Source organism: Podarcis filfolensis, assembly GCF_964270895.1.
Source record: "Podarcis filfolensis genome assembly, chromosome: 5".
In the NCBI taxonomy this organism is placed as follows: domain Eukaryota; kingdom Metazoa; phylum Chordata; class Lepidosauria; order Squamata; family Lacertidae; genus Podarcis; species Podarcis filfolensis.
In genome coordinates, this window is record NC_139608.1 from 75,490,563 (window position 1) to 75,517,019 (window position 26,457).

At 42.0% G+C, this 26,457-nt stretch overlaps 1 protein-coding gene and 1 long non-coding RNA gene across 7 annotated transcripts in view; one reads left to right on the forward strand and one right to left on the reverse strand.

The window, feature by feature from the left end:
• The window catches only part of GRID1 (glutamate ionotropic receptor delta type subunit 1), a 702,351-nt gene that overhangs the window by 300,369 nt on the left and 375,525 nt on the right, over positions 1-26,457 (reverse strand). The window lies entirely within an intron of this gene.
• Positions 25,891-26,457, forward strand: part of LOC310763053 — a 199,942-nt gene continuing 199,375 nt past the window's right edge. Inside the window, exon 1 of the long non-coding RNA XR_014548434.1 lies at positions 25,891-26,067. This is a non-coding gene — a long non-coding RNA (uncharacterized lncRNA). The remainder of the gene's footprint in view (positions 26,068-26,457) is intronic.

Sequence of the window (26,457 nt, forward strand, 5' to 3'; positions counted from 1 at the left end):
ATGGAATTGGCGGAAATGACTGGCAGAATCCGAGACCTGGGAGAAGAGTTGGTGGAAGAAGACTGGAAGAAATTTAAAGACTATCTTTGGAAATACTGTAAAATTAATGAATGTTAAAATTATGCTTGGATTGGTAATAAGTGGTAACTAGTGACAAAAGTTAATAAGATTATGTAAAAAAAATGTATTGATAAATGGTTGAAAATATTGGGGTATAATATGTTATGACACAAAGTTAAGATATTTGAAAAAGGGTAAGAATTTGCTGAATTAAGTATGTAAATGGGAACACAAAAGGGGGGAGGTGTGAGGAGGTCAAGGATACAAGCATATGACTTTGAGGATATTGAGAAAAATGGATTTGTTTTATCTTTTTAATTTCTTTTTTTTCTTAATTAGCTGTTTTTTGTGTATTTTGTGCGTTTTCTTTTTTGTATTGTCTATTTTTATCTGTGGTTTCTTTTTTTTTATTCTGTAAATTTTTACTTTTTTCTTTTGTAAAACTCTAATAAAAATTTATTAAAAAAAAAAAAAAGATTACAGTATCTTGTGATTAGTATAGTACAGGAGAACCTATATACCGGTATGTAGTACCTTTGGCCCTGAAGATGTTACTGGGCTACAACTCCTATTATTCCTTACCATTGGACATGCTGGCTAGGGTTGGCGAAAGTTGGTGTGATGGGATGATGAGCTGCTTGTGCGCGAAATTCTTAGTCCCTCAGAGTTTGGCTAAGTCCACAAACCTCTGTCTGTAACGGAGCTCCTTAAGCATGGCTCCGTCAGTCGCTGGTAGCATCCGACAGTGGGCGTTTACGGAATTTCCTCCAGCATAAAAGCTCCTTAACGGAAACGCGCCTTCTGGACTCTCGGCGCGACAGTTTCCGGCGAGGAGTGGGTGTCCCTATAGGAGGTCCTGAAACCTCCCCACTGTTTTCGCTGGAAGTGTCTCTGAGCCATCCCTCCGACTCACTTTCCCTTGGAGCTCCTTCTCTCCCCCTGCTGGTTCCCTCCTCAGCTGATAAGTCTCTCCCAACCTCTGTGAGCCCTTTCACCTCCTGTTCTTCCGATGACAGTTCCCTGACACTTGGAGTCCAACAAAATCTGGAGGACCAAATACCACTTGCCCCTGGTGTATTATATCCCCTTTATTATGACTAACTAAAAAGTCCAAACAACTACAAAATGGAGCGTTGCTGTAATTCATAATGGCCAGCAAAATCTGTTCATTTTACTTCTAATTTCTTTTCATTTCTGCTTAACTTTCAGCCTGATGAAGAATTTTGAGGAAACCAAAAGTTTGGTCAGTTCCTTGTAATTTGTTGGTGCTGAACTTTATAATAAAGGTATTGAATTGCTACTCTAACTTTTGGATTTGTTTGTTTGTTTGTTTGTTTTTGTAGTAGGCCAGTATGGCTCCCTGCAATTTTATATTTCCCTCCTGTGACAAAGTTATGATCACTTTTAACCATAGGATCTAATGTATATTACAGATTATCTAGTTTAACCCTCTTCTCAATGCTGGTTTCATAAGAAAGGATGCAACTACATCATCCCTGAGAGAACAGTAAAGCCTTTCTCCTTGATTTGGGCATTCACTGGGTAAGATTCAGCAGGTGATGAAGGAGTAGCATTTATTTGAGAATTTAGTTTTTAAGTCCTTTGATTTTAACTGTGGTTCCACACCTACAAGGGCCCAAGAGAAATTCTATTATGTAAGTGAATAAACACATATCCCCAATGTCAAAAGAAAAAAGACCTCATCTTTTCACTTTGTTGAATCCCTGCTGCTGCCCACCCTAGTACCTTGTTTCTTGAGGTTGAAATTTTTCACTTTCTTGTCTTAGAGGGCAAATGAAACACAAATACTTAAACAGAAGAAATAAGGACAATGCCTTGGCTCCTCCTCCTAAACACTTCACCACATGCCTTCTTCAGCCCAGATGCTGTAATCAGCATGCAAATAAGATAACTTCAGATGACCAGAAAGGTTCTCAGGAAGCCATAGACAGGTAAATGTCATTTTGTTCAAGGAAATGTCCTTTTGTTCAGGGTAATATCATTTGTATGAGTGGAAATGAGCATTTTGTTCATAAGCTCCTCCTCCCCACGAAACAAGGAAACTGCAAGTAGGTAGTAGCCCAGTTTTGCCATTCTCAATATAGCCACATTTCCTGTTTCTGTATCAACATCTGAATTTTCGCTTCTGAATGAAGACTATTCTCTTCAAGACAGTCCCTAAAATCAGTCAGCTACACTTCCACAAATAACAGCTCACATGGCTGGTCTACCCACATAAACAGTGTAACATCAACACAGCCTATTCACTCAAAATCTTTCCTTTCCTTCTGTGAAGTGGAAAATCTCAACTTGCAATTTTCCAGTTCAGGGGAGAGGAGCCACAATCTCATGCGAGTTCATTGCTCTGACATTACACTACTCACATGAGTTTTATTTTGGTCTGGGGCGGGGGCAGTGGAAGTTTCTTTTGACAAGAAGTCTGATTCTCAGACTGAGGAGCAGTTTTGGAACCAAATGCATGAACAGGTGGGGCTAATTATTGGCCTATGATGAGAGATGCCCTGGTCATTTTTTTGGAGACCATTTCAGTATTTTTAGCACATACAACTTACTCTCGTTGAATTTAAAGTAAGTCTGGAAGCAAAATTTGTTCCAGAAATGGAAATGAGGGACATGACTAAGAAGAGTCTGCTAGCATGGTCTTCTGAAAACCACCAGGCAGAAAATGCTGTGAATGTCTTCCACTTCAGAGCCAAGGCAGAAAGAGGTATTTAGGGAAACCTCTGTGTCTATGTACCACACATAGCTTCTGTGAGCTTGTTAGTATTGCCTTGTCCAAAGCCCAAATGGACAGCTTAACAGAATCAATTTTAATACAGTATTTGAAGCAAATGCATCAATAATTATCTTCACAAAACAATGGTCCTTGAGAGAATCAAAGGAATTCCTATACTTCTCAAAGCAACCTAGACAGGGCAGGGGCATAGACCCAACATGGACGTTTTCACTTCAAAAGCTAATTTTTTCACAGGAGCAATGGGACTAAGATCACAGAAAAAAGGGTGTACAAATTAAGCTTCAAGCTCTAGCATCTCATACTGTGTGCTCACAAAATTCAATCACATATGCAAACTGCTTTTGCCAAGTTATATTTTGTATATTTCCTGATGTTCTTTCTTCTATGTGGGGGCAGCAAGAGCTTGCTTCTCTCAATTGACCCCTGGAGACTATTATCCCATTAATTGCTTTACAAAATCAAACTTTCTGACTGGTGCTACAGCCTTTCAAGTGCGGTGCCAAAGCTTTTCATATGGCAACTTGCTTGGAACATTTCCATTTAAAACCGCTTTTAAATGGAAATGTATATTGCAAACTTGGTGGCGGGATGCTTTGGCTCTCAGGAAAAAAATTCTAAATTATCCTTTCGACTGTCAGTCATTTCCTGAGAATTAAAGCAACTCCAGCAATAAAAGAACAGCACTATATTCCACAGTCACTCAAAAGTACTTTCAAGGTAGGCCAAATAAATCAGCCAAGGGCACCATCAAGCCAAATTTAAACTTCCAATGATTTAAATGGAAGAGAAAAAAATCAACCGAACCTAAAAATGCTTAATTCTGCACCCCAGCTTTTTAAGGCAATGCTGAGGCATGGTTCCCTAAATTTCAGAAAACCAATGTATACTTTTTATGTAAGTTGTTTATGTTTAAAAGAAAAAGAACTACATGTTCTCGCAAGTGGCTATGCCCTATGTTTCTCCATAAAGAATAGTTCTGGGCATGTCTGTCAGCTGGTAAAAGGCAAGGCAGGAAGACCAGCACTGAACAGTTAGTCACGCAGAGAAGCACAGGGCAACCTCTTGTCTAGCTGAAGGCTTTGGGATCACAGGGATTATGTTACATTATTCTTCATGGTGCTGAGACCAGTGGTCCATATAATTCAGCATCGCCTATGCTGTCTGGAAGGATGGAGGTCACTGTGGCCACAAGCTGCACCCCAGGCTCCACACTTTCCTTTAAAAGTCTCACAAGCCATTCAGGGACTTGAAACAAACTCATGTAGAATGGGGTCAAGCCCACTCCTTTAATGACCCATAAACATTTGTGGCAACCACTCAAAGACAGGCATAGACAAACTCTGCCCTCCAGATGTTTTGGGACTACAGCTCCCATCATCCCTAGCTAACAGGACCAGTGGTCATGAATGATGGGAGTTGTAGTCCCAAAACATCTGGAGGGCAGAGTTTGCCTATGCCTGCTCAAAGATGTACGAGTTCCAGATGTGGGTACAAACCCACTTGTCTATTCACAGAGCCAGAGTGTTTGTCATCTGGACTTTCACTCAAAGCACAAAGAACAAATCCATTAAGTCACTTATGCATCCACTATGCTCCTTAGCTCCACACCCCATTCCTTAGCTGAGTCCTATGGTTGCCATATGTCTGCTTATTCTAGAACAAATCCTCTTTTTCATGGGTATGTAAAATGAGAGTTGCCATAGCAATCCATTGTTAAAAGCTGAAGCTGGCAAATGTTTCCTCTTTTCTGCTCTTCAAAAAATGGTAATCCCACTTAGCTCGGTTGGTAGAGCATGAGGCTTATAATCTAAGGGTCATGGGTTTGAACCCCACGTTGGGCAAAAGAGTCTGCATTGCAGGGGATTGGGTTAAATGAACTTGGATGTCTCTTCCAACTCTACAATCCTACTACTGGGTAATATCCAAAACCACTCTTAAGATATTTTGTGGGTTTGTGTTTTGAAACAATGAAAAAGAGCAGTATTAATAGCCAAGCAAGTTACGTTCCTTATCCCGCTAATCACCAAAAGCATAGATTTATATTAAGAAATATTTGAAGACTACTACAGGCAATTGTTGAATCATCTGTTGTTATCATTCCTGAAATAGCTGATACGGTCTGAAAGCAGGGACCTCCCAAAACACCCAGCAGAAAAGAACAACATCAAAACTACCCTTAAGGCTACAATAACCCTTTCACATTTAGCACAAAAGGGCAACCACAGGTCCCCTGCTGGATTTTAGTATTCTATATTCAAATGCATAAAGGAAACTATTTCAGGAAATTAATTACCATAAAAAATCAAGCAGACATAGACCAAACTCAATGCAGGAGAGGGATTCCCTGAAGAACTATTTCCATTCAACACACCCATTTAATTTTCCACACTGCCATAATTGCACCATTTCCAAAGTAATAAATCATCCAGTCTGAATATAATAGCTTTTCGTCTCCCCACCTTCTTCCATAGCTGCTACTAATCCATGAAAATATGTTTCAAGGACACTCGATACGGTAAGGGCAATGTTCACCCATTCCTGAGAATTATCAGTTTGGCATCCTTACACCAGAACCTCAAAAGTCTTGCGCTTTCCTGGAAATGCATGATGAAAGGAGGGGGAGGGATCAGCGGTAAGCTTTCCCAGTCTCTTACAGCAACATCATAGGCCTCTTCATCTCAAGAAATGAATGGGGGAGCACAACTGCTGGCTTCTGCTACCAACTGCCTCTCAAACCAAAACTTAGTGGCAGTTCTGATCACCACATCTCAAGAAGGATGCTGTAGAGTCAGAAACAGTGGAAAGGGCAAGGGGTTGGAGCAGCTCTCTGAAGTGAAGATGTTATAAAATTTAGGGCTTTCTTAGTTGGGGGAGGAGGAGAGCCATGTGAGGTATGATAGAGGTATATAAAATTATGCATGGTGCCAAGAATGTGGATAGATGGAGGTTCTCCTTCCTCTCTCATAATACTACAATCTGAGAAAACCCAAGCAATCTATATATTGGAAGTTTCAGCATAGGCAAATGGAATTACTCCTTGTCATGAACTGGCAGGATGACAGGTAAGAAGGAGAGGATCCCAGCGAGGGGTGTAGCAGGGACTGGGACACACCTGGTCAAGATGGGGATGGGGAAGGAAGTACTCACAGGGTGACAGAGGATGGCAAGTGGATGAGGGTCAATGCACAGGAACCAGAGCAGCAGGACCCATCACTAGAGGGGCTCCTGTCTCCACAAACACAGGGGGCTCTGAGGTATAGGGGGCAATGGGAGGGGAGCTTTAGGAGGCTGAGGCAGGCAAGGGCCCACAGCCCAGCTCCCTAGCTGGCCAGGTGGGGCTCACTAGTTCTGGGTGGAATTGTGTGATTCCGCAGCTGGAGTAGACTTGGAACAGGTGAGGGTCATATGCCTCGTCAAGCCCAGATGTTGCAATCAGGATGCAAAAAGGGAAGCAGAGCTGAGAGTGTGTGCTGCTCAACTTCCCATGTTGTTGACCTTGCCTTGGATGCTCCTAGACCTCTATGGGACTGTGGTTCAGGTTTGACTCTGGACTGCTGAAATTCAGACTTTGCTACTTGGACTGTATTATTTGATTGGGGGGGGGGGGTCAGCCAAACTGCAGGAACCAGTGGTGCTGAAGAGTATCAAAGAAAGATGAATAATACTCAGATAAAATGAATAGAGGTGGGGGTAATTATTACTTAAAACCCATGAATCAAAGCTAGAAAACATTTGGTGGGACCCAAAAATAAACCACCCTTGCAGATGAAAAATGTAATAAATTATAGCACATAAACTACTTGCCTCAACATTTATGAAATGCTTGCTATCTAAAGTTGTGCTTTAACACTGCTGTTGCTTACTGCCACAACCACAAGTATCCTTGAGTAAGAATCCCTGAATTCATAAAAATTGCTCTTCCTCTTCTAATGAGCATTTTTTTTTACTACCAGCAAGTTCTATTATGTACTATGCCCTTTATAAAAGTGCATTCAGCAGTTTTAAAGGATGCAAAATCAATTACAACACAAAAGTTATACCCAGGCCACACTGTAATGTTTTCTGTTGAGAAACAGATGGTTAAAGAGGTACCCACACTTAAGCTGCCTATTCTGTTTATGGGCTATTATATTTCGAGAGCTCTGCCTATAACAAACAGAAAACGTACTATGGACTGAGTTAATCTGTATTGTCTATCAATAGAGCGTGAATAAACTTCAGTTTCAAAAATGTACTTGTGGGAAAGGATGTGTCTGCCTACAACCAGAAAAATTTTATTTTTAAAAACAGAACTCCTAGACACAACTTACGTTGCAAAAATATATTGCAGTATGTTGTTTTATTTGTTGTTTGCACCCTGAAAATGGAAAGTGCCACTTAGAAAAAGAAGGGGTTCCAATAGCTAAAAAACAGTCCACCTGCAATAGCTCAGTCAGTAGAGCATGAAGCTCTTAATCTCGGGGTTGTGAGTTTGAGCCCTGCATTGGGGAAAAGATTCCTGCATTGCACAGGGGTTAGACTAGATTACCCTCATGGTCCCTTCCAACTCTACAATTCTACGATTCATTTTCCCATTCCAACTTTGATAATTAAAGCAACTCAGACACTCACAGTTATTCTGTGAGTGATCACTTTAAGTTCCTTGATGTATTACTCGTTTTGCCACACCTGTGTGGGACAGCTAGACTGCAGTTTCCAAGATGGCAGCCTTAACTCACAGAAAACTCCTTGTGAGACAAAACTAAAATGCATCATGCACATCAGGAACTGAATGCCACCAACTTTAATTAACAACCACTAATTGCAACATGAATCAGAAGGGCCTGCAGTCATTGCTGCATCAAGTTACGCTTTCATGGTGACTTAGCTTCTAGACCCTTCCTGTTGGTCAGCAACCCCATCTTGATAACAAGCTTGTGCCAGAATAAGCTCCTGCAGTAGCATTTTGATCACTGCTAAAATTCTGCTGGTGAAAGTGTCCAAAGAGATTTAGTCTCTAAGGTAATTTCATCATGTAGACCAAAATCCTGAAATGGTACAGTTGCTGAGTATCAACACTGAACATATATTGTAATGCTGTATCCAGGGGCGGTCTGAGAAGTTTTGGCACTGTAGCTAAACACACCCCTGTTGTCCCCATGATGAGTGAGGCATGAGGTTTGGCATGAGCTTCTCCTTGAAGAAAACCCCTTGCCATGCCCCACCCCCCTGTGGGGCAAGGTGGAGGAAGATTCAGCAAGGGCTTATCCTCAAGGAAAACCCTTGTGTAACCCTGTCCCTCTGCCAGGCTGCAGGGAGTGGGACGTGATATACGGCAAAGGGCTTCTCTTTGAGGAAAAGCCCTTACATGGTCTTGCTGCCAGGAGGGTGAGGGAGAGACTTGAAATTCCAAAGATGGCACGCTGAAGCTCTGGCCAGTAAAAAGGTAAAGGACCCCTAGACGGTTAAGTCCAGTCAAAGGCGACTATGGGGTTGCAGCGCTCATCTCACTTTCAGGCCAAGGGAGCTGGCATTTGTCCACAGACAGCTTTCCTGGTCATGTGGCCAGCAGGACTAAACTGCTTCTGGCGCAACGGAACCCCATGACGGAAACTAAAGCACATGGAAATGCCATTTACCTTCTCACCACAGCGGTACCTATTTATCTACTTGCACTGGCGTGCTTTCAAATAGCTAGGTTGGCAGGAGCTGGGACAGAGCAATGGGAGCTCACCCCGTCGCAGGGATTTGGACCGCCGACCTTCTGATCGGCTCATTGGTTCAGATCACAGCGCTGCTGCTGTGAGGAACGAGGAGGAAGCTGGAGCCTGCTCAGTGCACCTGCGCCATCCTGCCCCCTCTCCCTGCGACCCACCTCGTCAATGTCCTGACAGGCCAGACAGGCCACCATAGTGCTGGTGCAACTGCATGTGGCCACAATGGGGGCTACGGAGGCAGATCCAGCCTCCAAGATGCATGCCATGGCATCACCACCACTGCAGCAGCAGCAGAAATGGATGCATTCTTTGGAAGCTGCCGCTTCTGTGGATCATGCTGCCCAAAGTAGGCTGCCCTGGCTGTATCCAGTAAGGAATGCTTCCAGTCCTAGGAAGTTTCCATGAGTCCTATTTAAAGTAAGTGGCAATAAGGTTCTAAAACACATATAGGTACATTCAACCCTTGCTGAGTGCTCCTGGAATGTCTTAGGAATCGGGTGCCATTTGGGGACCAATTAATTATCCTCACTTGGACACACATTCATGGTGAGGGAGGCTTTTTAAAGCTAAGAAGTCCTTTTGTCTTCAAATTATGTGGCCCCGGAGAAAACTGTTCAGAGATAGGTTATTTTTAGAATAGTTTCCCAGAATTTAGAAGGAAACGGCAGCATGTAAATAGCAGAGATGTAAACTAATTTGTACGAGATGGACATACAAGTAGAGTTAGCGTCCATTAGCTCAGAGACTGAAAGATTAAAAGAATCAACTAAAAGGTACAGAAAGGACTATGAGTTCCTTTGAATGGCTATAGCCTGTGAAAGAATTAAGCTGATGCTTAACCTCCGTTACAAGAGTAAAGACACTGATGGCCAACAAACCAGATGTTGGAGTAAACAAATTGGCTTGTGCACTAAGAATAACTAGTCAGATTACATCTGTCAAATTTAGGCAGGAATTGGCTTGGTTTATAGCAGACTGGATGGCATGCAATAAATTGCTTATAGGCTGTCAAGTTCAGAAGGTGCAAAGGGAGAGAAAAATCCTGCTCCTTATCTATCTTAACACACACACACACACACACACACACACACACAAACGAACACACCAAAAAAGAATTCACGTTATATTGACCACTTTGTGGACTGCTGTTCAGATAATGAGAGGAAGAAAGTGGCTGTTTCAAATGACAGTGCTATTATGAATAAAGCAAGGATGGAAAGAAACTAAGAGAGGAAGTGGTGGTTTTAAATAATGGCAGAGGTTTCAGCAGAGTGAGTTGTTGTTGTTGTTTAGTCGTTTAGTCTGGTCCGACTCTCGAAGAATTGATGCTTTTGAATTATGGTGCTGGAGGAGACTCTTGAAAGTCTCATGGGCTGCAAGAAGATCAAACCTCTCCATTCTTAAGGAAATTAGCCCTGAGTGCTCACTGGAAGGACAGATCCTGAAGCTGAGGCTCCAATACTTTGGCCACCTCATGAGAAGAGAAGACTCCCTGGAAAAGACCCTGATGTTGGGAAAGATGGAGGGCACAAGGAGAAGGGGACGACAGAGGACGAGATGGTTGGATAGTGTTCTCGAAGCTACCAGTATGAGTTTGACCAAACTGCAGAGTGAGTAGGGGATGACAAACATGGGTGAGAAGTGGAGTTTAAAACAAGGTTTGCTTTTGGGTGTTCTTTGTTGAACCAATCTCTGCTATTTCTCCTTGTTTAAACTGGTTTGTTTGTTTGTTTGTTTGTTTGTTTGTTTGTTTGGTGTTGTTGTTTTATATAAAAAAGCAGCTCATTGGTAGCTCTCCATCCCTGCTTTACTCAAGCCTCTGTTGTTCTTTATACCATCATTCCCCCCTCAGTGTTACTCCACCCACACTTCATTCAAACGTCTACTATTGTTTAAAACTGCCACTTTCTTCCTTTCAGCATTTCTTCCTTCTCGTTGTCATCAAACATTTCCCTCTTCCAGTTCTCACCTGCCTCATGTGAGAGAGATAAAGGAAGTGGATCTCTCAAATATCCCATAGTACCTTCACACAATCACACAGTTCACTCCTGGTACCAGGTGTTATCTTCAACGTGAAATTCCACATTGGATGTAGCAATTTAGAACAGAAATTTTATCACCAAGCACACACTAATAAATGTACGCCCTCCATCATCTGACCTTAACCTTCTCTTAACTGTCAGGCTTTCTCCTGAGATTCTAGTCATCATAAAGATACAGTTACATGCATCGTTGTGGGGTATGTGTGCAAAGGGGGCTGCAGAATAGAAGACACGGAGAAGCCTTGGAAATGGGGGTGTGGAAGGGAGAGTTGGAGAAAAAAGGGGTGAAGGTGGGGCACAGAGGGAGTTGCAAAAATGGAGAGTAGGAGGCATGGGGTGAAGATGAAAGCTGGGTTATGAAAGGATATGCAGAATAGGAGTGGATGACTGGGCGGAAGGTGAAAATAGTGCTTAGCAGTTGCAATGTGTGTGAGGAGGAAGATAAGGGATATCATCAAGTGTGCACAAAATGAGGAAGGGGAGGCATGAGAATGGGAGTGAAGGTAAAAATGGGTAAAAAGTAGGGCTTTGGAGCAGAAGGGAGAGGTGGCTTCAGAAAAGGGTGGAAAAGTGAAGAGCATGTTTAGTAGCTGTATGCAGTGGGAAGAAGCAGCTCTAGGGGATTAAAATGGGGAAAATTGCAGGGGTGGTGTGTGAGCAGGGGCACAGGCTCCTTTTTAAATGGCAGTCCACTTTGCGAAATTTAGGAAAGAGCATGTATTATGAAAACAAAAATCTTTCCTTGCTAAATCTAATGGAAACTCCAACTATAAAAGCAATATAAGGAAAGAGAGTTATTCTCCCTCTGTGTGTGCATATTTTCTTAGGCTGGAAAGCCTTTTAAAAGGTCACGCTGATTCAGCTAAGTCTCCCCCAAGTGACATTATAAGAGCCGCACGTCTCTTGTGTTTACACTGGGTATCAGTATCAGTAATAGACACTCTGTAATTGCAAACAACATTGTTGTTGGTTTAATATGTTTCTCAGAGAAAATTTCCTGACCTTCAGAGAGTTTGGAAACATGCATGGTAAAACTAAAGCTAGGTATTCCACAGAAAACAATGGGTTTGCCAACCCTGGATAATGCCACTGGCTCCAAAGTGATGAAAGAGGGTGCAATTTTAGGGGTGGGGAGAGAAGTCCCAGGTAAATGAGGAGTGTTTCAATTTCTTTCTGATCACCACTTTCCCCCTTAAACTCCATTTCTCTCTTTCCCCTTGCCTTATTTGAAGATTTCGTTTTACATTCCCCAGCATTTACTGCTTCCAGCCTTGCTCTCCCTCTGTAAATGGAATGAAATGACATTTTAGCTGTAGCTTGCCTTGAGTCCCTGTCAGGGAAAAAGGTGGGATGTAGTAGTAGTAGTAGTAGTAGTAGTAGTAGTAGTAGTAATAATAATAGTGGAAACTGAGAGAATAATCAGGAACATACCAGAGAGTAAATCCTATTGAACTCAGTAGGGCTTAGTTCTGAGTAAATATGCTTAGGATTCCAGTGTAAGGCTCCATAATCTTTACCCAGTTACTTGGGTGTAAGCTCCATTGAATACAGTGGGACTTACTTCTGAATAGACATGTAAAGGCTTGCAGCGTAAAATTTACAATAAAGGAATAAACACTGCACACAATTCCTAAAAACGGCTGACTGCTGAAACATTGCAATTAAAGAATTTAACGTGGATTGGTTACATTTTCTTTCAAAATTACTAAATTACTCCACACAGTGTCATAGAGAACAGAGCATTAAACATCACGAAATAAGACAATCCTGTGTGTTGCATGAAATAAACTCATTTCTAAACTTTCTGGCCTACAGATGTACTTCCACACCTCATTTCTCTTGACAGTTCCTCACTAGCACTGAAGATGTTGAACTGGAGAGCATATTGCCAACCACATATTATTGCTCTCTGCCAAAAGTACATGCTTAGAGCTGCATCTAGTTACAGAAACTAACCTTGGTCCTTGGAAACATTCCAATATTTCTATGCTGCTGGGTGCTATCAACGAGAGGTGTACCGAAAAGCTCTGCTAGCCAGGAGAGTTGGTGGAGTGATTGTGGCTTAGGAGTGCAACATGTAAAAAGTCCCTGGTTCAAATCTTACTTGTAACTTGTAAAATTAGGGGAGTTGAAAAGGGAAACATCTCATCACTAAATCAAAATACTGTTAATGTCTTCTTCCAGATGTACCACCATATCTTGCCCTAGTTAGTACCTCGTAGTAGTCTTTAAGATTTTTTTTTCAAAGCCTCTAAGCTCACAGAGAGCCCATCTCTCTGCATAAAGGCAAAGAATGAGATCATCAATACATGGCATTGAATCTGACTGCAGGACTGCAACCATGGATAGCTCAACTGGTTAAAGCATGGTGCTGATAATGTCAGGGTCGCAGGTTCAGTCCCCACATGGGACAGTTGCATCTTCCTGCATTGCAGGAGGTTGAACTATATGATCCTCACGTTCCCTTCCAACTTTACAATTCTATGATTCTATGATTGGAAGCTCCCCTTAAGTAGTTTGCCCTTAATGACACTAGGGAAGGTGCTTAATGTGAGTCCAGAGAGGAGCTTTGAGAAGCTGGGCTGGTCCCTGACATATACAGTGACAGAATAAGGAAGAGGCAAGAAGAACACGGGTAAATGTCAACAAATGCAGGTTGGGCTTGTTTGGCCACTTCTTAAAATGAGCTCTAGAACTTTCATTCTTGCCTCTTCCTTACTTCTGATGCCTTGTCTATTATCTAAACGTCAGTTTTAACTTGCTTGGTGTAGGGATCAGCCTTATTTGGTATGTTGAAGCATATGTAAGAACAATATATTCATTGGGGGGGGGGAGGGAGTCAGTGATTTCCCAGGGCTGTGTCATGCGATAAACGCGACATCTGAAAGCAGCCTAACAGCAACAAGGAGAAATAATTTAAGAAGGAGAAAGCGTTCTGAAATATTGCACTGAAATATTGGCATGCATATGTCCCTGACACAAACAGGTGGAAATGGAAGAAGCGAAGTCTCTTAACGGCTGTCGGAGACGCTCTGGCAAGGAACACCATGGAAATACAAATAAGAAAACCAGAAGGAAGAAGAAAAGGAAGGTCTAGTTCAGATACTTAGTGGCTCCATTATGATTGTCTTTAGACGAACACAAAGTTGTTGACAGCCTTGTGGCAAACATTAAGCCAAAGTAGCACCCATGTCAACAGTCAAGGGTGAAATGGGACCATAAAATACTCTGCTAAACAAACAAACAAAAAAACCAAATGTACTTTTCTTTTGTGGCTGTTCATAAACGTTCCAGTCGTGACGGTCAGTGCCATTTTGTTCTTCCCACATTGCACTGCAGTTTATCGGATAGCTTTGTTGCTGGAAGACAGCAAAAGTGACCCCATTGCCTAGGCAACTGTGTGACACTCTATTGTTTTGGCACTGTGCTGCAGCACAGCTCTGGAAGAAAAGAAAAATAGCATAAGGGACACTAGGCCATGCTTCCTGTCTCACCACGCTGTGCTCCAGGATTGTGCCAGAAGAAAGATAAATGCTGAACACACAATGGGTGAATTTTGTAGGCCCCACAAAGCAAGGATGGAGGAGTCTGACTTTGGACCTTGTGTGAACAAGGCTGAAAGGTCAACTTTCCACCCGTGACCTAACAAGAATCATGTGGAGGTAGTCATGGTATGAAATGGTGCCTCCACACTGGGGCTCCATACTCAGCCACTCTGATTCCCATGACTGCAGCAACTCAGGAAAAGGTCACGATTGTCATCCAAATCACATAGGATTCATGTGGAGAAACCCTTTCATACAACTGGTGTCTTTACATGTCATTAATGGTCATTCATAAATCTGCAGGCCACTGTGTGAAAGCTATTGTGCATCTTAATTGGGAAATATGATCTTAGCATTTCCCCCCCAGATCCAGCAAAAAGGACAAAAAGTGGAGTGTCTAAATTAATAGCAACAACCCTATAGCTTAATTTTCCCAACTATTCTCCACAAGAAAGGTGAAGCCTTCCTATTAGCGGTTAAAAAAAAGCAAAAAAAAAAAAGCAGTATTGCTCACCTGGGAAATGTACATTCCAAATCTTTCCAAGACCACAACTTGCATTTAATCAGCCTCTTTTCCCCTGAGTATGAGAGCAGAGCAAAAGTGCAGAATATTTTAAAGTTTTACTGGAAGAGCAAAGTTGGGATGAATGCTTGTGAAGACAAATAATGAATAAATATGCCTCATCTATCACAAGGGCTATGCAAATGGCTGTGCATTTTCTCAAAGAAGAGTATCATCAAAAGCAAACCTTTTTGGAGATCAAAGCTTCCTTTAGATAATTCCGCTGTACCATCCTTGAACTGTGAGCCTGAGCCGAAAAATATGAAGGGGGTTGGGAAAAGGTATTCTTGACATTATGAACTGCCATTTGCTTTCGAAGCAAGGGGATATTTTAAAAGGAAAACAATATAGCACTGATGAGCTGCATATCCTTAAGAGCAGTACATTTTCATGATTATGAAAGCAAACGATTTTGTACTATGAATCCTATCAACTCCAGGACAAGGCAGTATTTGGAGAAACTAGAAAACATGGTGCATATAAATGAATTTTTTGGCTGAAGTGTATACGTACAACCCTGTGGCTGAATTCTGGGGGCTCTGATGTGTACACTGAACTCTGTGCCCTATTGTTTTCAAATATCAGATAGCAAGGAAGAAGAAGAAGAAGAAGAAGAAGAAGAAGAAGAAGAAGAAGAAGAAGAAGAAGAAGAGTTTGGATTTGATATCCTGCTTTATCACTACCCGAAGGAGTCTCAAAGCGGCTAACATTCTTCTTTCCCTTCCTCCCCCACAACAAACACTCTGTGAGGTGAGTGGGGCTGAGAGACTTCAGAGAAGCGTGACTAGCCCAAGGTCACCCAGCAGCTGCATTTGGAGGAGTGGAGACGCGAACCCGGTTCCCCAGATTACGAGTCTACCGCTCTTAACCACTACACCAAACTGGCTCTCTTAAGGAAGACTTACAACAACTGATGCGCATTTTTCCCCAAAAAAGAAAATGAAGGAAAACCAAAATGGTGACCGTTGGGTTTCCTGTGCAGAATGAAAAATGAACCATTGTTACCTCAACCAAAGGTTCAGTTTGGGGGTATGATGCTACTGCAGACTGTATTTTTCTTTCATTCATTTGCTTAAGAGAATGTCCTTTAAGACACACTGTCTGTATAGGGAAAGCTTTCATGTATGAAATTCCTGCCCCAGGCACACTGAAGAAAATCTGGAAATTCCATGCACAACTTGGATGTGCAAGTGCTATGTATATGTGCGCTCAGTGCTACAGTAGTACCTCGGGTTAAGTAGTTAATTCATTCCGGAGGTCCGTTCTTAACCTGAAACTGTTCTTAACCTGAAGCACCACTTTAGCTAATGGGGCCTCCCGCTGCTGCCGTGCCGCCAAAGCACGATTTCTGTTCTCATCCTGAAGCAAAGTTCTTAACCTGAGGTACTATTTCTGGGTTAGCGGAATCTGTAACCTGAAGCATCTGTAACCTGAAGCATATGTAACCCAAGGTACCACTGTATTTTTCTAGAAAAAGCACTCATCATGAAAGCCTCCCTTGTTCTCCTAGAATAAGGTTACCAGACGTCCCCGTTTCCCAAGGACAGTTCGTGGATTTACTAATCAATCCCCTGACAAATTCCTATCATTCCTACTGAAGTTGAAAAGTGTCCCCGGATTCATTGAAAAAAATCTGGTAACCTTGGACCTAGAATGGCGATGGCCGCCACCTGAGAGCTGTCAAAACTGAGTTCCAGTGAGTTCCGGCTGGGGGGGAAAGCCCTGTGTCCACTTCTATGTGTTCACACACAAGAACAACTACATTATAGTCCCTGCATTGACAGAACAGCAAAATCAGCCAGCGATAACATTCACTATGTAAACTACATGGGGGGGGGTGCATAATATTTACATACCGAGTTATTTCAAGTAACACGCTAAATCAGATCAAATTAAATTGTTACATTTTCCACTCTTCGTGGACTTTAAAGAAAACCCAGTAAAACATCTCCCCTAGAAGTTCTCGATTAAGAAGAGTTTAATAGAATGCCTACACCATTGCTCAGGAATAAAAATCACTTCATTAAGTACTTGGAATTACATAAATTACACCAACCAGCAAATTTACATAATGATCGAAATTTGCATTTTGCATGGTGTGATAATAATGGGTTTAGAGAGTAATTGTTCACAAACTTTTGCTCAGTCCAAATCTTCAATATTGTTGTGAGGAAAACTTGATGGATGTCTTCTACGATTATCTCTCCCCCCCCCTTTTAATCTAGCTATGTCTCTTAGTCCCATTGCAATATATAGTTAGTTTGATTTGTAATTCCCTTCAGCCAAAAGCACACAAATGTTCAAAAACTGAAAGGTAAACAGGATATCCATCAGAAATATTATACTTTCCAAATTTACCATACATTAGAATTTCCATTTTTTAAATGTGACAAATTCTAGACACCAGGACATGTACTCAAAACAGCCAAGTGTCATATGGGTCCCTGAAGACCAACATTTTGTGTGTGTGTGATTTAAGTTTTCATGGATGGGCACTCGCTTCAGCAGATGTATTTAATAGTGTGGGTTCTAGCCGATGAAGCTTATGCCACAGTAAACCTGCTAGACTTTAAGGCAGCCTTTCCCAGCCAGGAGCTCTTCAGAAGTTTTGAATTATAACTCCCATCATCCCAGAGCATTGGCTGTAATGGCTGGGGTTGATGGAAAATGTAGCCCAAAAGTCTGGAAGGCACCAGATTGAGGAAGGCAGCTTAAAGGTGTCACAATATATTCTGCAGTGCTGAAATGTGAATTTAAGTATGTAGGTTGGGATGGAATCACCAAAAGCTATACAGTGGTAAAGGTAAAGGGACCCCTGACCATTAGGTCCAGTCATGACCGACTCTGGGGTTGGGGCGCTCATCTCGCTTTATTGGCCGAGGGAGCCAGCGTACAGCTTCTGGGTCATGTGGCCAGCATGACTAAGCCACTTCTGGCGAACCAGAGCAGTGCACAGAAACACCGTTTACCTTCCCTCCAGAGCGGTACCTATTTATCTACTTGCACTTTGACGTCATTTTGAACTGCTAGGTTGGCAGGAGAAACAGTGGTACCTCCGGTTAAATACTTAATTCGTTCCGGAGGTCGGTTCTTAACCTGAAACTGTTCTTAACTTGAAGCACCACTTTAGCTTATGGGGCCTCCTGCCACCGCCACGCCGCCGAAGCACGATTTCTGTTCTCATCCTGAAGCAAAGTTCTTAACGTGAGGTACTATTTCTGGATTAGTGGAGTCTGTAACCTGAAGCGTATGTAACCTGAAGCGTATGTAACTCGAGGTACCACTGTATTGCAGGCTTCCTCAAACAGCCCTCCAGATGTTTTTGGCCTACAACTCCCATGATCCCTAGCTAGCAGGGAACCCAGTGGTCAGGGATGGTAGGAATTGTAGTCTCAAAACATCTGGAGGGGCAAGTTTGAGGAAGCCTGCTATATTGGGTACATCTAGACACAGGAAAAAACCACTATAAATAAATCATAAATTAGATCGTTACAGTATAACAAAAGAAAAAAAAATCTCTATGGAAAATTGTCTTTTAAAATTTCCTGCTCTCTGGCGCCATCTGGTGTTGCTCATTCAAACTGCTGTTTCTTTACCAATGTAGCTGAGTCCATTATTTACTATCAGTGAAATGCCTGACATTATATAGAGTAAAATGGGTGTGTTCTTTGGAGGAAAAAAAATAAAAGCTTTTAAATTCCAAGGATCTTGGGAAGCGTGTAGTGCACCCTTGTGCTCAATGCACCATGTCACTTTGCATCCCACACCCCATCACTGAGGGTCAAGGCCACATAGTCTTAGGAGTGAAAGGCAGATATACCTTTCCACAATACAGTCAAACCTCCCGAACGGCTCCATTTTGGAACTTTTGGCTCCCAAACGCCAAAAACCCAGAAGTAAATGTTCCAGTCTTCAAACATTTTTCAGAAGCTGAACGTCCAACGCGGCTTCCGCTTGAGCGCGGGAAGCTCTTGCAACCAATTGGAAGCCACACCTTGGTTGTCAAAAGTTTTAGAAGCCGAACGGGCTTCCAGAACGGATTACATATGACAACCGAGGTTTGACTGTAGTATTCTTAAGTATTGTACTTTCCCCCCCACAGGGGTTCACTCCAATGGGAGAATGTTACAGGTATATTCACAATACCATTGAAGTGGAAACTCAACCTACCCCATTTCTTCTGTTTTCATCACTGAGAATCAAACACTTTTCTCCATAGTCTTGTCCCCTTCTCCATTCAGGAGCAATTCGTGGTGGTATTAGTGCAACAAACAGTTGTGAAGTGGCTTGTGTATATGTAGACTGATTTTGCTGAACTACATTTGGAAGATATGTTTAATATTTAACATGCGAACCTCAGCAGATTAGTTATATCACCTTTATATCGTGAAGTCCTATGGTTCTAAGACATACTACCTCCTTCATCCTTTCCTGTCAACCTGACAACAAGAAAGATCAAAAAAATAGCTTGGTCTTCATCTCTGAATAGTTAAAGGCATGGGCAAATGGAACCTTTACTAGAGAAAGGCCAGCAGATTATAATGGAGGAAAATGCCAGCCTTACATAAAAAGATCCTTTTTGAGTTCTTCTCTTGTCTCTGACATCAATTTGTAGCCAATTGTGTAGCAGTCGGCCTGCATTTCAAATACTGAAATGTCATTCTTAGAAGTACTGCGGCCCTCTGTAGATGGTTATTTCAGCAAACAGGCACTCTAATTCAGAATGGTAGTGAGAGGAGTGTGGCACAACTTTTGCTTTGTCAGTCAAAAGCAAGATGTTGTGGTGTTACACTTTCCATGCATGAAATTAAATCCGCATGGAATTAATAGTACTTTATTCAAGCCAGAATGCCTCAGACTTGTCTCTGTCAGGAGGGGTAGGCTGTGCGATTCTGCAGTCAGAAATTGAAAGGGTAGGGGAATGTGTGGTGGAGGGTGAGTGTGAAACGGGAACCAGTTCACAAGGTCCTGTCAGGAGACAAATATGTCCTCGAGCTTCACGAGTTCCATCAAGTCCACATTGAAACTAAATTGAAATACTTTATAGTTACTTGTACAACTTGTATACAGTGAGATTACACGAGCACCCCCACTCAGCTCTCTTAGTCTTAATTCCCCTTGTTTAGTGACGCACACCCACCAAACCCAAAAGTCAGTTGCCCTGTTGTTATCTTTTCATTCAGCAGCCTAACAGCCCACAGATAAAAGCTATTCTTTACCCTGTTGGTGTGAATAATCATGCTTCTATATCTTCTGCCTGATGGCAGGAGATCAAGAAAGTGCCGGCCAGGGTGTGAATCATCCCTGAGAATTTTCTTCACTCTCCTGAGGCAATGTTCTTCCACTATTTAATCCAGCGGATTCACGGGACAGCCCATAATACCTTGTGCTGTATTCACCACCCTCTGTAGGCACTTCCTATCAAATGATGTCAAACCAGCGTACCACACCATGATGCAGCATGAAAGTACACTTTCTATTGTTGACCGATAGAAGATCATCAAATGTTGATTGACATCATTCTTCCACAATGCTCTTAGGAGATGGAGTCTCTGTTGGGCTTTCTTAACCACCTGGGTTGTATTTATTTTCCAAGTAAGGTCTTCACTGAGATAAACTCCTAGGAATTTAAAGGAAGAGACTCTCTCCACACAGCCCTCCCCGATGTACAGCGGGGCTAGTTGTCCTCTCTTCCTCCGAAAGTCCAATACCATCTCCTTTGTCTAACATCTCTGACAACTTCACTTCCTGTACTGGGATATACATTATGTCCACTCACTCCTGCATGAGACAGATGTGAAACTAGTGGGCATTAATCTGGGCCCTAAGGTAGACAATGTTCTGCATGGGCTTCAGTTCACACTTTTCCAAATTCACCTCAAATCCATGTGTCCTGAGCCAGGATAGTGGGACCTGGACTTCTCTTCTGTGCTGTCCCCTCAACAGGGCCTTGATGAGAATGTCATCAAGACATGAATGGAACCTGCACCCACAGGGTCCTGTGATGAGCCATCAGGGTTCTTAAGAAACTGATGAAAACCCTGGGGTCAGAGGTGAGGACAGAGATGAGGGGGAGAGCTCTGTGCTGGTAACACTGGCTGCCATACCAGAAATCCTGTGGCTCCAGTTGAATGGGTTATGAAGATACGCTTCCAACAGTTCTCTTGATGCCATCCAGTCACCTTGATCAATAGATTTGGTGATCGCCTTCAGAGCTTCCATTTTGAACCATTTGTACTCCATCAACTGGTGGTCCAAATTTTACCGAGTATCCTCATTATTTTTCAGGGCAAGGAATATAATGGAGGAAGCCCAAGTTCGTTTCTTCAAGGCTACAACCAATAGCACAGCTCTGAAGGTTAGCAATGGCTTTATGGCTTTGTCTAGTTTCTTGGAGCCTGGAAATATCAGGAACTTCACACTTGGCACTCTGGAAAACTCTAAAGAGGAAACTCTTTATATCGCCCACTTCTCTGTTGTCATTCTAATCCATTCAGGGGCCAAACAATGAAGCCCGTCCCCAGCATCACCCCTTACAGCACGGGGTTCCTGCTCCAGTGGTACCTTGGGTTAATTAGTTAATTCATTCCAGAGGTCTCTTCTTAACCTGAAACTGTTCTTAACCTGAAGCACCACTTTAGCTAATGGGGCTCCTGCTGCCACCGTGCTGCTGGAGCACGATTTCTGTTCTCATCCTGAAGCAAAGTTCTTAACCCGAGGTACTATTTCTGGGTTAGAGGAGTCTGTAACCTGGAGCGTATGTAACCTGAAGCATATGTAACCCGAGGTACCACTGTATTTTGATGTCAACATAGTGATGGGGGGTAGTTTCACTATCATCAATGACAGTGGTGGACGTTGGGGTCTCAAATTTCAGCAGCTCCCTGTATAACACAAAAATTTGGCACCGCTTGCCTCTTGCCTTCCATTTTACATCACAGTTGTGGCACCCTCAAGGCTCTGCGCCCAGTGTGAACAAGCCAGTTTCACTCCCCTAAATATGCCTCTGGTGATGATTCTTGTTCTGGGCACCCCTCCTGTAAAACTAGACTCATGCAGCACAGACTACAGGCTGTTGTTACTAAAGAGTCTTGGGGCAACTGCCAAATTTATCACGGCAAAAGTAGACTAGAGGCCTCGTGCATACAAATTTGCTGATATAAATACACATGGGGGAGCTTGAAATTGTAAGCACTGATCTCAGAGGGAAATGAAATGCAGAAAGCACAGGCAGTTGCAATTATATGATTAACAGCGGCCATTCATAAAGAATGTGTAGATGTTAGCACAAACATCTCGACATTGGTCTGCTAATTAATATTGGTTTTGCAATTAGAAACCCTGGGAAAGCAGGCTGTACCCCAGTGGTAGAACATCTGCTTTGCATGCAGAAGCTTTCAGGTTCAATTGCAGGTGTCGTCAGGTATGGCTGCAAATGATTCCTACCTTAAACACTGCCAGTTCAATGTAGAAAACTCTTAAGTTAGATACAGGTTGTGTGGTGGTAGCTTTCCATGTTCCTAGCCCATTTCCCCAATACAAGCCACATGCGACAGAACGGAATCTCTTGACAGCTGTAATTCACTGGTTTTCTGTTGCAGTCTCCCTCAATGGGATGGATATCTTTAGCAGTGATTAGCTGCTAATCCATTTTAATCATTCTGGCATTAGAAGTTAAACACGGTGCCTTCATTAGTGGAGGGAAAATGAGTAACGTTATGAAGCGATGGAAAATACAAAAAAAAAAAAATCAGGAAATGTGACAAGATCAAAAGGAAAGCATTCCAGTTTACTTGGACCTCAGAAAGCTTTGCAGATTTAGACATGAGTACTGAAAAGTGAACAGAATTATAATTTGTTTTGGAAATGCAAGCTTATCCAAAATTCCATTCATAATAAAAAGTTATTCATTAGAGATCAGAGTGCTTAATACCATGCCACAGGATAGTCACAAAAACGGGACTTTCCTCAGGTAATAGAAATTGATTGTAAGTTATTTTTCATTACTGTTTTATGTATTTGTTGTTCTAGCCTGCTCTGGGGTTCTAGGATAAAATATAGAATATTAAGTTTAATAAATAAATAAAGCCTCAAGGGAGAAATAGCTTGATTCATTTGCTATACATCTAAATATGGGATCGGCAAAAATAGAAGCAGCAGCCTGCTCTGGTTATTAAGCTATGATTCATCTTTTGTAAGGTCTTTTGGGATGTTTGGTTTACATGCTCAACAAGTGAGTCAATCCCTTGCAGTTCTATTTTTTTAATCTATGTTCAGTAAACATTTTACACATATTTGTTTTAATGCTTTCATTTCTGTGTTGTTTTTTTTATTTTAGTGAAATTAATTCAATCAATTAATGCAGCCCATCAAATGTCATGTTAAAAAAAAATCAACACTGTTTAGAAGGTAAATTATGTAAAGTAATGGTTAAAATGCTAATGAAAAGATACCAGCAAATATGATTAGCACTCCAAACAAGATCCTGGCAGATTCAATCCCAACATAATCATGTCACCTCTGTGGAAGGAATACAAATGAGATGTTCAGGAAGGAGACAGTTGGAGAAAAACAGTATTTTAAAATATTATATCAACTCTGCTTCTGGTACATCATGGCCGCTACGAACCATTGCCCACAATGCACCGACCCACAATAAATCAGACCTCTAATTCACCAGTCATAATCCATCATGAGAGAGCCAGACAGGAGAAATTGTGTTGTATTGCACAGTACACGCCTTTCTGAGATCTATAGCTCCTTGGCGATCTGGGAAATTTAACAGCTACACGATGTGCTGAAGTAACGATGCTTTTAAATAGCAGCTAATCAGAGCAAACAAATAATTGTTTCCAAACCTAAGATGCAGAAGAGACAATGGTTGTTTAGGAATTGGAAAGTAAAACTGCTACCCAGCAATAGTGTTGAATGTCATTCTATGAAACAGATAACCCTGGATTTTTTTTTTAAAAAAACACCAAAGCAGCAGAGATACAAAAAAAACCACAACCTTCATATGAATATTAATTAATGTGGCATTCTGGCTGATCAATTTAGTCTCCAACCTGTTGAAAAGACTGCTAACTATACTACAATTACTATACTACAAGTCATCATGCTAAAATGTCTCACATCATCAGTAACACTGAAGAGAAAGTGTAAACAGAAGGTCACATACTCATTTTAGCAATGTTCAGGAAAAGGGAGAGGAATCCTTCAAGGATTTCCTCTAAGGAAAGGAAATCCTATCACTAGGGGGAAACCACCAGAGGATCTTTCTCCTACTCTTTCTGTATGGATGTGTATGGATGGAAGAGGCAGCAGTCTGAACCTCAATGCAATTTTCCCAGGTCATTTAAGGACCTAGATTTCATTGCACACAAAAGTTATAGAAAATGTGCATGCATTTGTGTGTATGTGCACACTGTACAGGGTGAGTCTTTTAAAAGAGGCGCCGTGGAACATGTGTACTCTGTATCCACGGGGCCTCTTTTAAAGGACTCACCCTATATGTAGATGTATAGGATGCTGTTTCATTGTAAATGTACATCAAAAGGTGTGAGGAATATGCACAAACTTCTGAAAAAAATGCTTTGAGGAAGCAGACAACATACAGAGACAGCAAAAATATTTTTGTTTTTTAAAAAAGCATTACATATCCTGTTATCAGGTGATTGACGGGTGGGTGGGTGGGTGGATTGACAGTTGGCCTGCCTGCCAGATCCACTTACAAACCATTGGCCTAAGGCCACCTAGTGAGTTCATGACCAAAATGAAATTTGAATTGGCTCGTGTTCTTAGCTACTATTCCAAACTAGCACTAGATGTAAGAAGCCAAACATGATTCGTAAAGCTAGATGTGTAAGCCCTACAACACAATATTGAAGTATATTATTACAGTACTTCAGAATACCCCCTTCCATCCCTTCTAGTTTCTCACACACAAACCCGCTGACCAGAAATTGTCAAGAGGTTGTACCTAGTGATGGAGAATATTCTCGAGAATGAGATTCAGAAAGTCCTTCTATGTTTTCTTAGCTCTGATAAGTTGGAACAGGAGTAAGAGAGATAATTTACTTTCAGGGCCTTAAGTTGGTAGTTACACCCCTCTCAACCTCACAGGGATTCTATATCAAGAGGACCGGCATTTAACTGTTATCATCTTCCACACCTCTGTAAACTGGCAATATGAAAGCAAAGATGGGAACAATCCAGAATTATAGCAAGTTCATGCAGATTTTCAATATCTAAGTGGTATGTAGATGCATCTCATTTTGTGTGTGAATAAACAGCATCTTTTAAAAAAACAAAACGCAAGGAAGGCACAAAACTGTATTCTTTAAACAAAGACAGCGGACTTCTGAGGAATATGAACTAAAAATTAAAGAGGGAAAATTAAATTCACTCCTGTTCTCTTTTTGTAACAGTGATTTTCAGTTCAGTTCAAAATTATTTCAAACTTATGAGGGGCAAGAGAAAGTGTGGACAGCTTATGTCCCCTGTTTTCACTCATCTGCAATATTTGAAATGCAAGTTTTCATCCATTTAATAGCTCACTCATCCCTCCATGCAGAAATTTATGGATACCACCCCTTTTTCCAAGTTTGGTGAGGGTGGAGGTGGAGACTGTTCAAACCCACCTTACCTGAACTGCATTGGGCTCTAACCAACCAAGCTTACCAACAGAAATTGGCTTTCTTTACTTTGAAACAGGGATCAAAGGTTGGTTATGCAAATGAGGATTAATTGGTTGTTATCAGGGTGTACCTAGCCTCTATTAATGTTACTACCCACTTCAGGCATGTGCAAAGTCTGCTTCAGATATCTGGCCCTCTTTGAAAAAAGTTTGGGCACCCCTGAATTCTACTTGATATATTGCCTCCTCATCTTCCCTTTCCCCTTCCTCTTTCCTCTCTCCTGTCATTCTCTCCACTCACATGATCATATCTTTATAGTAACCAGCAATTTTCTGCATCCTGTTGCTCAACTGTGAACCTGCCCACCAACTGGTTGCTTTAAAACACAAGCCACAATTTGGGACTTGCAATTCCAGTTCGCCCTAAGTAGATCTGTTAGGTCTCAGATGAAATAAATCTCCAGGCCATTTGTCTGATTGCCTTCACATCGCCAGCTTGCCCAGTTGGCCATGCTCCCTGGCCCATCCCACATAATTGTGACATCACCAGGTACTGATTTGTGACATCACTAAGTCAGCCTCAGGCTTTGGAAGACTGAGATGTGGCAACTGTAGCCCTGTCATCCTCCATACTCACATCAGGGCTTCAGTAGAATCATTTCCTTCCATCCTGTGCAACTGAGTCCACAGCAGATTTTGAATCTGTTACCTGGGGGACATCGAGTGAGGAATTTGCCTTGTCACCAGCCATGGGAATCTGGCTGTGAGGTATGTTGAATGTTGGTTACTCATTGACCAGCTGAGGTGGGAGCTGGGTACATGTCTGCCTATGTGTGTACATGAGTGTATATGAGAGAGTGTGGGGTGAGCACACCCATTGTTGAACCTAAGACTAAAAGAGGACATGTCTCATGGTGCTGGGGGGGGAGGATTTTATTTTTAAAACAGCCCAATGTGTTTTGACCAGTGCATATTTAAAGGCTTTTTTCAGGGAGTTGCAAAACAGCTAGTAGAGATCTCTTTTGGATACATTTCCCATTAACTGGGTCGCCAGTTAATGTTAATGCAGTTAACGTGTAATGCAATGAATAAAGAAGCAATTTGATATGATCCACTCTTCCACATCTGTAATTTCTCCGTTCAGTTTGAACCACACTA